An 11,680-nucleotide genomic window follows, 5' to 3' on the forward strand; every position below is an offset into this window, starting at 1 on the left:
CCACCAGCACTCGCCCGGCCCCCAGTTCTGCGATTTTCTGTTCGCTGTACAAGAGATCATTGTCCCAATAAACCCAGTGGGCCCCGGTGGTGTCTCCTTGGCTCTGGGCGAGCGCTTGCTGTCGCAATCCCTCGAGGGAGGGGCAGGTCTTTTGCTCCTGCCGGAATTGTTCCTGGGTGGGCCCCCCTTCTTGACGCCACTGAGCCAGGTCGGGAAGCTCGGGGGGCTGTGTGGACCCCTCTGGGGTGGGGTCCGGGTGGTCGGTCTGGAGGAAGTCTTCTTCTGGAGTGATCGAGGGCAGAGGCGCTGCCCATTCTGGTTCTTGGAGGAAGTCTTCTTCTGGAGTGATCGAGGGCAGAGGCGCTGCCCATTCTGGTTCTTCTGGTCTAGGGATGGTGCGGGTGGCCATGGACCGGGTGGTTACGCATGCCCAGTCCGGGAGACCCAACATCCCCAGATGCTCTCTTCTTTCCACAGCGGCCCACGGGGAGCTCTCGAGATCGTTCCCCAGGAGGCAGTCTACGGGGGCATCGTCACGGACAGTTACTTTCAGCATGCCGGACACTCCTCCCCATTCGAAGGGGACGCAGGCCATCCGACACAGGCTCTCCGAGTTGTCTGCCGATCGGACGGGGCAAAGTACGTTTGGTAGGATTTGTTCTGGGGTCACCAGGTGACAGCGGACGGCCGTCACACTGGCCCCGGTGTCACGCAGGGCCTCGGCCTTGCGCCCATTGATGCTCACCCATTGGCTGTACTTCCGAGTGTTGGCGGGCAGGGGAGTCCGCGGGACCATGTCTCTTCCTCCCAGGCATGCCAGGGTCATGGCGGCGGGTTCCCACTCGAACTGCTCCGACTCATAGGTCTCCGTGTCTTCGGAGATTTGTTCTTCTCCCAGGGCGGCGGCCGCCATCTGGCGGGGCCCGGGGACCTGGTTCTTCGGGCAGGTCGGGTCACTGGCATAGTGGCCGACTCGCTGGCATCGATGACACGTCACGTTAGCTCGGAACCCCGGGCGCATCGGGGGGTTTCCCCGGCCTGCTGGAGCCGGGGTGGCGTTAGTGGGTGCGGCCGGGGCGGCGTCTCTGCCCCGGCCCGGGCCTCCTCCTCCTCCTCGGGGACGATGGTGACCTTGGTTGGTTCTGTTCTGCTCATTCGGCCCACTCCGGGCCACTCGGGTGCTCTCCCACCGGTCAGCCTCGGTGGCGAGCTGCCGGGGTTCAGTCAATTTACTGTCGAGGAGGTGCTGCCTGAGCTCGACAAAGCAGTTGTTGGAGAGGTGCTCCCATACAATGAGATTGAAGAGTTGTTCGTAAGTGGTTACGTTGTTACCCTTGATCCACCCCTCGAAGGCTCGGCTGAAATAGTTCACGTATTCCAACCACGTCGTACCTGGGATCCGGGTGCAGTTGCGGAACCTCTGGCGGTACATTTCGGGTGTAAGTCCATATCGACTGAGGAGGGCGGCCTTCATATGGTCATAGGACGTCATTTGATGGTCCGGAAGCTGCAGCAGGGCATCACGACCCTCGTTGACGAATCTCCCCCATAGACCGGCTCCCCAGTCACTTCGAGCGACCCGGTGGGCGGTCATGGCAATCTCATAGGCTTTGAACCACTGCTGTATGTCGTCGTTCCGGTGATATTCTCGGACCACATCCTTGGGGATGTGGACCTTCTGCTCGGTAGGACCCGGGGAGTGCGGTTGCTCGGGCACCCCTAGGTTTTTGTTCAGTTTGCGTATTTCTATCTCCGCTAGTTTGCACTCGTGCTCGTATGCCAGTCTTTTTTCTTCGAGGTCTCTCTGTCTCTGTTTTTCCTCTCGCTCTTCTCTGAGCCGTAAGTGTTCTAAGTTTATTTTTTGTTCCGCCAGTTTCAATTCTCCGTCTAATCTGAGTCGTGCCAAGTCTAACTCGTGTAATCTATTTTTTTCCCGCTCCTGGATCTCTTCATGGGAGGGGCCTGGTCTCCGTTCCTCCGTCCGGGTGGTGTTGACTTCCGGGGCTGCGGGGTCCCGGGGGGTTGCGGTATTTGTCTCTGTCCAGGCCTCTAGGGCGTTTTTGAAGTCTTCTTTTGTGCTTAGCCCGGTGGTAGCAATGCCTAAGTCCATGCAAAATTGTTTGAGCTCTCGGTGGTTGTATTCTTCCAGCTTTTCCATCTGGAACTTCTCCGCCGATCCGCTCTCTTTGGTCGTCATTGTGGTTTTAGTCGTAGGGTGAGTTACTGTCTGTACGGTACGCGTTGGTTCGGATCGCGCCGCTAGCCACCAATGTTAGACGGGGACCTGGAGGGTCGGCCGAGCACAGTGATCGCACAGACAGGTAACTTCCCCCCCCACAGATGGACACCACACAAAGCTTATGGTAACACCTTTTATAGGCACTTCGGGTAGTAGAGTGGTACGATACAGGGCGATCAGGACACGATGATCCTCTCAATTCTAGTCTCTAGTAAGGGAAGGGGGTAGCGGGACAGTCTTGGTACCCACGGGTACGGGTGTGTAACGGTGATAGCTCACAATCCTCGAGCTCGGTGTTCGGATGGGTCAGACCGCGGCAGCGCCGGCAGGTCCCGAAGAGGTCGTAGGTGGCACGGGCCGCGGCAGCGCCAGCAGGTCCCAACGAGGATGAAGGTTACAACGGGCCGCGGCAGCGCCAGCAGGTCCCACGAGAATGCAGGTTGCAACGGGCCGCGGCAGCGCCAGCAGGTCCCACGAGGATGAAGGTTACAACGGGCCGCGGCAGCGCCAGCAGGTCCCACGAGAATGCAGGTTGCAGAGGGCCGCGGCAGCGCCAGCAGGTCCCACGAGGATGAAGGTTGCAGAGGGCCGCGGCAGCGCCAGCAGGCAGGACAATAGTTCACAAGGCAGGGCTGTGGCAGCGCCAACAGTCCGTCAAGGATGAGTTCGTCGCGGTGTCTCTCGACTCCAGGATACAACTGCCTTCCTGTCCTGGGGCTGCCTCAGTTATAGGTCTGGCGCCCTTTGATGTCCGGACCCTCGCTCTTGGAGGTCGGGAGGTCTGGGATGAGGGAGTCCAGACACCCAGCAGGGGGGTGGAGCCAGCGCCCGAGGAGGCTGGGGGTGCTCGGCACCTGGCGGGGGAGAGCCGTCGACACTTCGTACTCCCATTGACCTGCCAAGTGGGCCGTTCACCTCCTGGGTGGAGGGTGGTGCCGGGATGTCGGGGCCTGGCCAGGCCCAGGGTTGGGGTCGGGCTGAGGCCGCGCGGCCGCGTGGTGCCGTGTCCAAGATGGCGGCTGGGCCGGGCAATGGTGCTGACGGTGGCCCGGGCCCTGTCCTGCGGGGAGGGAGCGAGCCCTTCATGTGGCCTGTCCAACAGTCCAGCACGTGCGGGCAGAGCCGGCCGGACGGGCAGGGTGACTGGCCCTAGGCACGGTCCGGGCGCAGACGGGCTTGCCTTAGGCGCGCCTTCGGCGCGCCCGCTGCGCCCGTCCGCTGCGCGTACGGAAATGACATGTTTTTACGTGGATGAAAGGTGGGGCGTGGCCACCAAGGTGGCGTGGACAAGTCGCACGCCGGCAATGGCGCCGAGTTACTTTTCCTGAAACCCGCTGTCCGCGCTGAGGCAGCGCTGGGCCAGCAGAGCGGTGGAAATGGCGGTGATAAGTCCTGTACAGAAGGTGAGAGTGCTATTAAAATCAGCAATTTCAAAGTGACACACAAATAGTAAAAACAGTTTTTCACAAGCTCCCGGCTTTTCGCCTCAGGAGTATCAGGGGTTCTGACAGGCAGCGCTCTGGTATCAGCTTAAATACCCGATCAGAGGGGGCGTGGCCACCAAGGGGGCGTGGACAAGTCGCACGCCGGCAATGGCGCCGAGTTACTTTTCCTGAAACCCGCTGTCCGCGCTGAGGCAGCGCTGGGCCAGCAGAGCGGTGGAAATGGCGGTGATAAGTCCTGTACAGAAGGTGAGAGTGCTATTAAAATCAGCAATTTCAAAGTGACACACAAATAGTAAAAACAGTTTTTCACAAGCTCCCGGCTTTTCGCCTCAGGAGTATCAGGGGTTCTGACAGGCAGCGCTCTGGTATCAGCTTAAATACCCGATCAGAGGGGGCGTGGCCACCAAGGGGGCGTGGACAAGTCGCACGCCGGCAATGGCGCCGAGTTACTTTTCCTGAAACCCGCTGTCCACGCTGAGGCAGCGCTGGGCCAGCAGAGCGGTGGAAATGGAGGTGATAAGTCCTGTACAGAAGGTGAGAGTGCTATTAAAATCAGCAATTTCAAAGTGACACACAAATAGTAAAAACAGTTTTTCACAAGCTCCCGGCTTTTCGCCTCAGGAGTATCAGGGGTTCTGACAGGCAGCGCTCTGGTATCAGCTTAAATACCCGATCAGAGGGGGCGTGGCCACCAAGGGGGCGTGGACAAGTCGCACGCCGGCAATGGCGCCGAGTTACTTTTCCTGAAACCCGCTGTCCGCGCTGAGGCAGCGCTGGGCCAGCAGAGCGGTGGAAATGGCGGTGATAAGTCCTGTACAGAAGGTGAGAGTGCTATTAAAATCAGCAATTTCAAAGTGACACACAAATAGTAAAAACAGTTTTTCACAAGCTCCCGGCTTTTCGCCTCAGGAGTATCAGGGGTTCAACCATGCTGGGATAAATTCCATAAGACAACTGGGTGGACTCACCCTTAGCCGTCACTTCACAGAATGCTGTGAATTCACTTTTTGACTAAATAACGACACTGTACCTCACTGGTACACGTCTAATTGGCTTTAAAAACGACAGCGTTTGAACAAATTGACAGAGACAAAAATAACATGTTTTGCCATATTACTACCACTCCTTTCTGTAAAATGATGGAATTTATTTGGCTGAAAATGAGAGGACGGGTAAAACAACTGATGTCCCCTAATCTGGCCCTTAAAAGGGAGCTATATGTCAGTGGTTTTAGTTTCAGTGCCTTATTGACACAACCATCATTGTTTATGTTACCATGCACGTTGCACATAAATAGAGTGACCAAAACGTCCCCGTTTTATCAGGATGGTCCCAGTTTTGTACTAGCTGTCCCAGAAAATTTCAAGAAATGTAGCTCATGTCCCGGGTTTTTTAAAGATAAAATCGACTAAAATTGGTAGGAGTTAGTTGTTTCAAGAAAAGATTTAATTAACAAACAGCTACCAGGTTTGAAATTCGCAATCTATGAAGGTTCTTACTGACCGTTCTGTAACTCTCTGCTAAGGAACGCACTCGTCGCTTGAAGTAAGATCATAGTCCTTCCAATTTTAAGAAATGTCCCTAGTTGTTCTCACTTTAAGATTCCGGTCACCCTACATATGAGTTGTATGGACATCACAAGTCCCTCATTAACTAATGAAGTTGCTAGGTTGTAAAGGATAATGCAGAAACAAGAACAATGTTTATTTAAAAAAAATGATTTGAACTAAAGTGAAAGGAATGTTGTAGTAAGCCCTGCTGAATGGGTACTTAAGTCGAAATGTCTAGCTAAACGTAAGGAACACTGACCGGATGGAACAATGCTTAGCCTGGGTACTTTATGGTAAACAATAGCTAGGAAGGGTACCTGTATGCCCATGATAACAGCACATCACACTTTTTGTAGTTAGCAGATCATTTCAGATCTGACCCCACTCCGCCCTCTCTTCCCTCAACCTCCTTTTTCATTTGGAGTTATTGTAATTGACTTGATGAAGAAACACAGCACGAAGATAGAATAGGGTTAGTAGGGATGGACTTAACGGATCAAGAATAGGGTGAGGGTACCCTGTCTAAGGTACCTATGATAGATTAGTTAGGGAACAGGGCAAAAAGTACTGTGGTCCGAGAGCAAAGAACGACCTCGCCCTGCAACATGGAATCTGGATCAGAGCCGGACGCATGGCTCCACCGCCGGTGCTCAACAGCGCCAACAAAAGAAGAGAACAATGGGAGCCTACCAGTGATGGCTTGCTGTAAAAGACACTGGAAAGAAGAGCCTTTGAACATTATCACTCCCTGACCGTCACTTATATTAGGTTGAATTTCTCTCCCAATCACTTCGTATTGATTATTCCCCAATTGGACAAGAAAAAGATTTTCCTTTGAAACCTTACATCGGTCGCTTTTACTGTGTATAATAATTGTAGAACACCAGTTGTCCTCATGAATATCCTTTCTAGTTTGGATCCCCATTGAGTCTGGACCTCAGATAATGCACTTAATGGTGCTTATCCTACCAGAACAATTTGTATGATGACCTTTTTGTATTTGAATGAACTTACTGCATCGTCTAAGAATAATGCTTTTCTCCAGGTCTAAACGTATGGTACGACAAATGTCATTTTGTATGCACTGTCTCTTCGCCTATTACACTGACTGCATAAGGTTATTAACAATACAGTCAGTACTAATAGCAGGATTGTTTTCATCTGCCCGTAATACAAATAGGCCACCAAAGACCGCAATGGACAGCCCAACTGCATACCGCCCTTGTGTCCTCTATGTCTGAGCTCATCGGTGCCGAGACTGTAAATACCCTCACAGAACGAATTAATGGAATATATATAACACAAAGATACAAAACGTTATGGGGTTCGAAATAGACTAGCAAGATGTCTTGGGAATGTTCAAAGGAGCGACTGTTAAAATATAATCGACAGACGTGAACATCGCCGGCTCCATCTTGCTTAACAAGTGCAACTGCGTGCACGTAAGCAGCAACCATTTTAGATATCGCAGCCATTTTACTCACTGCTAGTCACCTTTGATTCACCCTGATCTCGCAATCATCCCCAGCACCCTGACCAAGCCTGAACACACGTACTAGGGTCATAAAACCTTGTCAGCCTGACAATGCACCGGAGCCACTTCCCGCCCTAAAACACATTTGTCCTTTCATCCCCTGCACATGAGCAAGGCCTCCTGATAACCCTGAAACCGCACCTGACCACCCAATCCGGTCTCAGGCACTAACTGACCCCTGCAGACAGTTTATTGACCCCACAAGGCACGACTTGTAGCACTAACAAAGAATCTGATTTAATCAATAACACAAACCCTCAGATCTGACCGATCCCACACACTTTTAGATCCTGTCGGAATGTCCGGCTGCAACATAGCAATCATCTGTTAAATTTGGGAGGGGGGACGACAGCTGATGGGTCTGTGTGGGAACCGGCTGGAGGCAGGAATTCCAAGGATGTTTGACCACCAATAAAATGTCTGTAATACTGTATAAAAGAGAAAGCAGCGGAGAAGTTGTTAGAGCACCTCCCAAAGACATTCTGCGTGTCCGAGTTAATGTGTTCTCCTCTGGAGTAATAAACCTGTTCTTGCCTTCCAGTGGCCAGCGCCTGCCTCTTTCTTTTGGTAACTATTATTGAAGTGAATTAGAGGCGTCTTGCGCCGGGCAGCTTTGGTATTAACAAGAGAAACGCTGTTTTTCTACAACCCATGCTTTTCATTATCTTCATTAAGTCATTATCGGCAATGATCAATGAATTTCAGCTCACATGCTATAACTATGCAGCAAACACACAAATACTAATTAAACTGGAAAGCCCCAAAGACATTGGAAACTCAAAAATCTTCAGTTGCCTCAGAGGCGTTGATCAGTGGATGACATGGGGCCGCCTCAAATTGAATACTTCCAAAACATAATTACTCACATGGGGTGATTGGAAAAATTATGACACACTCTGGTCCTGGCCTGACAATCTGTACTACGTCCTAAAGTGTCTAAGGAAGTAAGAACCCTTGGAATTACCATGGACTCCAAATGATCAATTAATGCCCAAATAGACAAGTTAGCAAGACCAAGCTTTATTACTATGAAACCTCTGCGATGTATTTTCCCCCACCTAGGATTTCCACAAAATGTCCAAACTACTATCTCTCTTGTACCGTCTAAGCTTGATTACACCAATAGCCGCTACCAGGGATCATTTTTAAGAACTATGAAAAAACGTCCACTAATTCAGGACTCTGCTGCTAGACTACTCCTACATGTGAAGCCACAAGCCCACGTCTCCCTAGGCTTTTAGGGCCCTACATTGGTTACCAGTTGCCAGATGATCCACCTTCAAGCTGCTTGCATCACCTACAAAGCATACATGGAACATGACCACTTTTATCAAGAATAAAATCACCAAACATATACAACAAAGGAACCTCTGCTCAAAATTGGCACTTCACCTCAAAACCCCAGCATACAGGGAAAACAAACATTTGCAATGCAATAAGTCTCTCAGTTACCCGAGTTTAAGCCAATGGCATTGTAAATGACAATGCCTTTTATTTCCGTTTTTAAAACGAAAACAAAAATAAAAGGCATTGTTAGTTGCAATGTCAATAGTTCAAACTCGCATAAATGCGAGACCTACTGCATTGCAAATGCTTGTTATTTATTAATACGAGAGTACCTTGAAATATGTGAGTTTTAGAAGTGCACTGTACACAAACCTCTCATGATTGATTTACTAACCTTTAGTGTCGCTCCATTTATAACAAGAATGTAAGCCACATATGGGGCAGACATGACCCTTGGCACTCCCTGTTAAATTGTTAGCTCGCTCACCTCTAATCTGCACTATATGCATCTTATATCACTGTTCAATGTATGCGGTTATCGTGTTTCCATGCATTCAATATACTGTAATCTTCTCTACCTCTGAAAGTATTGCGACTAATTCTGTATTGTGGCAGTAATCCACGCCTCACTGTTAACACACAATATATTCAACAACATTCTGCGCATAAAGGATCTTCGATACAGCGCATGGAAACACGGCTGAAGTTGGCGCTAAGCAAGATAAGAACTAAATAACAGGCATTGTCAAAGCCAATAGGCCTGATTAAGAATGAATTATGACTGTATCTACTCTCCCATTTACAGTTCCACTTCTACATTATTATACCCCTGTCCGCTCAAATTCACACAGGTGTCCATCGGAAGGCGTAACCATAATTCAGCTCGCATTTTTCCCTATCAAAGCATTCACGCTTCCTCCTGGGACTATGGTATTTTTGTGTACTGCAATGGAAAAGGAAACCAAGCATTTTTTCCCGCCAAAAGGAACCTCTGTTGCAAGCTTTGGAAAGCTGCAATCTACGAACTATGGAGAGGTCCTGGCCTTATGGCCAAACTTGCGGAATTTGGAACTGAGAAAACAAGTTTGATTCTCAAACCCGCTCAACGTCCTGTGATTCTGGGGAAACAACTTAACCTACCCATGCCTCAAAAAGTTACCTTGCGTAATACAACAGGTGATTGTGTAAAGCGCTTCGATACTTTCAGGTCGAGTTCGCGCTATTTAAAACTAATAGGAAAATAAACAAACTCGTCCCGCCTTCTATCACACATTGGTTTTTCAAACATATTACCTTGCGTCCTTCCTGGCCAACCCATTTCTTTACCATCTCCCCATATCATTTATATCCTGTAGTTGTTCCACTCTTGTCCATAACCTGTAGCCCCAGCCACATAACTCACACCTCGTCCCAGTTCCTCAACCACTGGACGCCCTCATTGCATTTTTGCCCGTGTCCCCTCCGCTCTATCCACCCCGTTCATAAGCCCCCACACCCTACTCACTAGGGTGGCATGGGTGCAAATTCAGGACAGCGAGTGTAAAAATTAAGGACAAAGGGTCAAAATTCAGGACAAAAAGTCAAAATTCAGGAAAAAACTTCGGGACAAAAGGTAAGTTTTACAGACTCATCAGAGGAGGTCGCACAATAGTATAAGTAAATACAAAACCACTTAAGTACAAGTCAAAATAAGGTTATATTAGGTTGAGACAATCGTGCACTTCACGTTTTTTCAGAATGGCCGCTGCTTGCTACCATAGAAGATTCAAAACTTGCATCTCACTCTAGCAGGTACATTAGTCACCAGACAATGGTGAACCACACCTGAATATAAGTGAGGCCCCTTTTATTGTTGATTGAAAACTACTGGATATACAAGGAACTTTGCGGTGCCAGCCCCAAGTAACAAAACCGTTCATCCCCCTTTCCAGCCTCCCAGGGAAACAACCGATGCCCAGTCCGGCCTCGCTACCACCCTCCAATGGTGCCCCTCATCTTCACATAGACCGTCTCTCATGTGTATTTAATTTCTTTTATAGTGTTACTCATCCCAAGTATGAAGGGCATGGTGTCTGGACACAAGCAAGATTGTACAAGTTGGGTCCTTCTTCATCTGATTTACGTTCGAACTGCAATTAAGGTAAAAGCGACCCCCATGGTGCTTGAATGTAAACTTGTTAACTCTATGTATGAGGAAATTAATATCTATGACAAACTTTTCTTAAGTACACATTACAATTAAACCCAGTGATGGTGTGCTTACGCAGAAACACAGTTAAAGACACACATTATGTTCAACTTTCTGAGCTTGAGTTGATTGTTTCATACACTAGGAGTTAAAATGATGCTCATGAACTTTAAATCTGCTTGTAAACTATTTATTCACACATGATGAGCCTGGGTCTATTTTACACAAAGTGCAGTTAGAATTGGTTTGGGACATTCAGACATATCCGGCAAAAGACCTGTGTGGAGTCAAATGGATCTCTATCGGCAGAAGATAAAACCTTCATGAGAATCATTCTCCTTGGATATGACCTTCATCTTTCTCTTCCTCGGGCCATACCAGAAGAAAAAAATTGTTTCTGATTCACCTACGTATATTTACTTCATATCCTTTGCGCTACATTTTAGTGGTCTACCTCATCTAGGAATATACATCTTTCTATGTTTTATTTTACCTCACACTCACAGCTACAATAGGCTGTTATAAACTTAGACATTTCATGGTCGTAAATGCTAAAATATTATTCATCCACTACTCTTAGTCAATACCCGTACATGACTCTGGAATGTGGATAATGTTTATACTTCTACTGTTGTAGTAGATGGTCATATCAGGAATCAAGACTTGTTCCCCAATGCATCAAACTATTAAGATTTGTTTTTTGTTTCTGAAATCTGAATAACATTCTTTGAACCAAAAAGATCGGCTGAGGAATACTTGATAAACTTTGTATTGTATTACATTCTCAACTCTCACCAACATTTTTTGGGGTTTTTGTGCCCATGTGGCTTACTTGGTGCAGAAGGGCAATACCATTTGTCTAAGCGAGCTTAGGAATGCTAAGGAAGAGAGAGAAGTGTTCAGTATAAAACTCCATTAACAAATAATTTCATCAAGAAAATACATTTTTGTTACATAAAGATTTCAACGGTTGTCACAGCTACGCTGAAATATATGCTCTAGTCTAGTCTGTTTTCCTTCAATGTCACAGTGCGTTCGATCTTTTTTCCACATTTTATCTCATGAAAGTTCAACAGTATTTTAAAAGTGCAAGATAGTCTCATCAAATTAGAAATAATGTTACTTACGTTTGTCTTAAAAACCAGTCTCAAACGCAACAAGATTGCAAACCCCTTTCATTTTTATTCCCTCCATGGAACTGTCAAGTAAACACAGGTTACTCAGGTGAATTAAGGAATATTCCATACCCACAAAATTGCCCACGCAATAAGTAGCACATTGTTGTTTACATTATGCTAAAATAATAATTGCACTTGCACATTACGTGCTATGACCACAACCAATAATTAATAATATATAGCATAAATAGTCGCCCGGCTAAAGTGGTGTACAGGATCCCTCAGTTTAATTTCCAGCACTAGAAAACAACGTTTTGAG

At 48.2% G+C, this 11,680-nt stretch overlaps 1 long non-coding RNA gene across 1 annotated transcript in view; it reads right to left on the reverse strand.

Annotated features, from left to right (window-relative positions):
• The window catches only part of LOC144772480 (uncharacterized), a 35,386-nt gene that overhangs the window by 23,234 nt on the left and 472 nt on the right, over positions 1–11,680 (reverse strand). The window contains exon 2 of the long non-coding RNA XR_013599761.1: positions 11,371–11,441. This is a non-coding gene — a long non-coding RNA (uncharacterized LOC144772480). The remainder of the gene's footprint in view (positions 1–11,370; positions 11,442–11,680) is intronic.

Source organism: Lissotriton helveticus, chromosome 8 (genome assembly GCF_964261635.1).
Source record: "Lissotriton helveticus chromosome 8, aLisHel1.1, whole genome shotgun sequence".
NCBI lineage: Eukaryota > Metazoa > Chordata > Amphibia > Caudata > Salamandridae > Lissotriton > Lissotriton helveticus.